This window comes from Grammomys surdaster, unplaced genomic scaffold (genome assembly GCF_004785775.1).
Source record: "Grammomys surdaster isolate TR1022 unplaced genomic scaffold, NIH_TR_1.0 150, whole genome shotgun sequence".
Lineage (NCBI taxonomy): Eukaryota > Metazoa > Chordata > Mammalia > Rodentia > Muridae > Grammomys > Grammomys surdaster.
In genome coordinates this window covers 10,287,236-10,292,333 of record NW_021604608.1, presented here as the reverse complement: position 1 = coordinate 10,292,333, position 5,098 = coordinate 10,287,236, and the positions used below count along the sequence as shown (strand labels likewise).

Genomic DNA, 5,098 nt, shown 5'->3' with positions numbered 1-5,098 from the left:
ATCTTTAGTTTTTAAAATGACACAAGATCTGAAGAGGGAAACAATCCTTTTAAGACCAACCTAAAGGCCTATGATGCAGGTATCAGGATTACTTCTGTACCAAGGCCAATTGCAGCCCTCCACATGTTGAACTATGGGATACCACAAAGAATGAGACTCTCATCCTTTTGTTGTCAGTGAGCTATTCTTCCCAGCTTTCTCCCACCATCCACTGACCTCATGTAACCATACTCCTGTGTTTGGACTTTGGGGAACCTTCAAAAAAGGCATTTGGATGCCAAGCATCAACGTTGTGTCAAGAAGTGACGGTTCTTGGAACAGAAGGAATTTCTGAATAAAAAGAACCAACCCACTAGTAAGGTGTCTAAGTTGAACTCAGAACCTCCAAAGAAAGGGGAAACTTCAAGAGTAGATGGCATTTTGAAGATCCTTCCATGCCCAAAGAAGAAGAAAGAGGCAGCTGTCTCCAAGAGGGACTCAGAGCATTCCAAAAACAAGAAAGCATCATTGTCTTGGCTGACCCCTGCTCCCTCAAAGAAGACTGAGTCTGTTGTTGGTAAAATAAATTTGCTAGGGGAGTTTCAGAGTGCCCTTCCAAAGATTAAGAGCCACCCATCTCGCACCCAGAAGAAGGGCTCCAAGAAAAAGCCCTTGAAAAAGAAAATTGCTACAGAGAATTCCACCCAAGCTCAGTCAAAGGATAAAAGCTCCAAGAAGAAGCCCTTGAAGAAAAATGCTGTACAGAACTCCACCCAAGCTCGTTCTGAGGATGAGTGCCCTAAAGTCTCCCAAAATTTGCCAGGGAATATGGTGGCAATAGACTGTGAAACGGTGGGCTCAGGACCCAAGGGGCGTGTTAGTTCCTTGGCTAGATGCAGCATTGTGAATTACAATGGAGACATCCTTTATGATGAGTACATCCTCCCCCAACCCCCAGTTATATCATCGACTACTGCACCAGATGGAGTGGCATCCGGAAGTGCCACATGGTTAATGCTACACCCTTTGAGACTGCTCAGAGTCAGATCTTAAGATACTCTCAGGGAAGGTAGTAGTAGGGCATGCCATTCACAATGACTACAAAGCCCTACAGTACTTTCATCCCAAGTTTCTCACCCGAGACACTTCCCAGATACCACTTCTCAACTGGAAGGCTGACTGCCCAGAAAATATCACTTTGTTACTGAAGCATCTCACCAAGAAGCTGCTGAATCGGGACATCCAGGCTGGAAAAAGTGGACATTCCTCGGTGGAAGCCGTGCAGGCCACAATGGAGCTGTACAAAGTCCTGATTGGTATCAGACCAGTCTGAGTACATAAAAAAGCTCTGACTCATAGAAATAGAAAAGCAAAGGAAAGGATTGTGTGGTTGCTTGCTGATTTTTATAGCCACATTATATAGCACTGAATGACAGAGAGTTTACTTAATTTAGGTTACACTTAGTTTAAAAAGAATTTATTTAGTTTTAATAGTCTTTCGGTCTTTCAACTTGCAAATGTAGCCTCTTAATTCATATGATTCTTTTTATGAATTTTTATAATAGAAAACTGATGAGTTTTTTTAACATATAAAGATGTATTTTTATTTAAATAAAATGCATCACATCTCAAATACCCCATTACATATATCCCATTACATATAATACATTATATTTCATGGCATCCTTTATACTGCACTATAATGCCTGACAATATTTTCTATTGTAGGAAGCCACGTTTGTGCTGGCAAAATTCGCCATTCCAAGATGGTGCTGGCGTCCAGGATTCTTCCTAGTAAACAAGTAAATTGCGCATGTGCCATGGTAAAAGCCCGCCAAAGTTAAAGCCCATCCCACGGCGTTTTGGAGCGCAATGAGTAAGCAGCCAATCAGAGGTGAGCACACCGCTCTAAGGTATATAAACAGTGCTTTTTCCGGGCCTGGGGTCTTCCATCATTTTGTTTTGGAATAAACGTTTTGCTGCAGAAGGATCCTGATGTGTGTCCACGTACGTTCTTGCTGGCGAGACGATTACACGTGTGTCACAGCTAGTGCTGAGAACCTGGGAGAATTCACCATCGCTGGCGCTGTTTGAGAAGACCCTCCACTCGCGGAGCAGATCCAGAACCGTAGGACAAGGTAAAGCTCTGAGAGACATGTTTGGACTTGAATTATTTCGTCTCCCTCCCCAGGCAGTGCTCGTACTCTTCCTTCTGGTTTTGCAGAATGAGAAAAGCCGCTCGACTGTAGTGGCGGGCCAGGCAGTGCTAGACGGATTACAGGCCAACATGTCAGAAACAGAGGGAAAGAAGCGCTTAGAAACTCAGAAAGAAAAAGGAAAAAAAGACATGTCGAAGAAAATAGGCCCCCCCAAGGACCCTCGATCCGCGGGGGTGAGAGTTAAGGGAAAGGATGCCCTGGGTGAGAGAAGTAGAAAAGGAGAAAAAGCCCTGGAAAAGAAACCTCTTTATCTGGTAAAGGAGACAGGGGTTTTACGGTTTGATAGCTCTGAGTCAGAGGAACTAAGTCTTTCTGAGGAAGATTTAGATGAACAGGCAGCCCGCTATGAGGAGGAAAGATACCATCCAGATGAACGGCCACCGCCGCGAGATCAAGTGCTGGCGCTAGTGATGGTTATTTAGAGGCTGTGTTTGCAAGAAGAGTGTTTCGGGGGATGCAGTCTAGGTGAATGAGGTATTGACCCAGTGCCGATTTTGCCTAGGAGGTGACAGCGAAACATAGTTCAGGAGAATTCTAAACAGACATTGCCCGCAGCCTAAAAGCTGCTTCAGGTGGAAAGAGCAGGGTTAAAAAGAATTGGAAAACTAGAAAGCAGGGTACTGAAGTGTTACAATAGCTGCCTGCTACATCTCCAATGAACGAGATAAAAAGTTACATCTTGAATATGAGAGAGAGAGAAAGGGTTTTAAAAATACAGGTGTCCTCTCTCTGAGCTGTGTCAACAAAAAAGAATGAAAAGGCTATTTCAGAGCTCATCTAGAAACAAGAGAATTCAGGAGACATCCTGAATTTCTCCGTAACTCTTAGATGTCCTTCTTTGTTGTCTGTCCTTGGTGTGCCAATGTCCATGTGTTTGTGTTTGCTTTTTGTGTCGTTGTCTAAATGTTCTGTGTTTGTTACATGTTCAAAAGAAAAGATTGTTAAAACTGCTTGATCCAACTCTTGGGCTAGTTTAACTTTGTTTTAAAGGCAGTCTTAATTTACACAGCAGAGGCTGATAAGCTACCCTACACCTGTAGCTAAGAGTTGAGCTGAGCTGAAAAAGCCTTTCCAGGAATTGATTGTTGACATAAGCTGCTTTTAAAAGAGATCAGCAGCATTTTGAGTTTTATAAGGAAGCTAAGAGTTGTTTTGTCCTAGAAAAATCTCTGTGACAAGGTGCTTTTCTCTTGAAATTACAGCTAGAAAAGGCAACAAATTTTGTTTGGTCTAAATATATAAGATGCATAGCCACTTCATTGTTGTTTCTGATTGGTTTTAAAAGTATAAAAGTGTTCTACATGTCTTGGTTATAGACTATTGGCTTAAATTATTGGGTGTGATTAGAAATTTACAACTTTGGTAACTGAAGTTGGCGTAAAACTAACTCAGGGTTAGAGTCATTCAGAAACCAGATGTATAAAAATAAGATTTTAAAACAGTATCTCTTCAATGAGATAATAAAAGCTGCTTCATGCACTCATATATAAGAATTGGCAGCAAAACTTTGTAACATAAAGGTAATCTACTTGGTCTTGATTTTAGAGAAAATAGCTTGTTTAAATTGGTTTTGCTTTTGCTTCTCAAAATTAATGGTTATACTCTAATGTTACAAAAGAAATTTAAAAATTTAGTTAAACTGCCAGTATTCCATTGGCTACAGTTGGCAGTTCTAATCTTGAGTTTGGGATTTTTTGATTCGCCCATGTTTATAGAAAAGAGACAGCAGGTAGAGTTAAATAAAAATATTTAAAACAGGTTGTGATACAGTGCTGGCCTGCTAGAGATTAAGAACATTTACATTTAAATTAAGACAATGCAGACTGGGATCTTAACATGCTTGTAGGAGAAGGTCAGTGTGATGTTAATCAGGTTGAACTGCCTACACAGCTCTCAGACCATACAAGCAAAGACAGACTTCGATACATTCGTCTTTGCAATGAAATTGCACCCTCATACAATCAGGGTCTGGCCATAGCTTGCACAGAGCCATAGGGATGGGGTGTGTTTTGAATGTAGAAATTTAGATAGTTTTTAAAGTGACTGTCCCAGGAACAAAGGCTTGAGCAACAGTCAGGTGACCAAGGTTACCTGACAAACTTGCCCTTGGTGCAGGAAGGATAATCCTTGGGCCAGGCCTCAGGATATAGGCCAAGATTAAGAACATTTACATTTGAATCAAGACTTTGTACAGAGTGGGTGAGGCAGGAGCTTGGATTTCAGACATTCCTTTTGTCCTGATCTGCCTCTAAAAGGGTGTTTTCTAGAATTTGTTTATTGCCTTGTTTGTTCCTTAGGGAGGTGTCAGCCTCAGACTCAAAAGAAATTCAAAACAACTTATGGGCCAGGAGTTAGAGATAATGATACTTTTTACCCTCAATTTTTTTAAAAATCTGGACAGTCAGGGCCATTCGGCTGCTGACCGTCACTGTTTAGAGCCTGACAGGCCAAAAGAGATGGTCAAATAGAAGGACATTTTGACCGGACAATGGAAAGGCCCGGATCCTATTTTAACAAAAGTCAGGGGAGCGGTTTGTGTTGTTCCACAGGAAGAAGACAACCCGTTTTGGCTACCAGAGCGACTGACGCGACGACTCGCGATATTAGAAGATGACACCCAGGCGGACCTTCCAAACTCTGATGACAGCCCTTGTGCTGATCCAAGGGATACAGGTTCCTAGTATATCGGGGGAACAACGATGGACCATATTATCTGCCTTTCCAAAACCCATACCAGTCAGACATAATGTAGCTAATCTGTCCAGGAAATTGTTTCAATATCTTACAGGAAATTGGTCAGAAAACTTCGATGAGACACTCAAAAAATTGAGAGCGGCTGTGGTGGACATCAACTCGACACTCGTGGATCTGTCCCTGACTGAGGGACTGTCCTCCTGGAT

General features: G+C 42.0%; 1 pseudogene; it reads left to right on the top strand.

Annotated features, from left to right (window-relative positions):
* Positions 1-227: 227 nt before the first annotated feature.
* LOC114619379 lies at positions 228-2,620 on the top strand (annotated as a pseudogene).
* Positions 2,621-5,098: the final 2,478 nt, after the last annotated feature.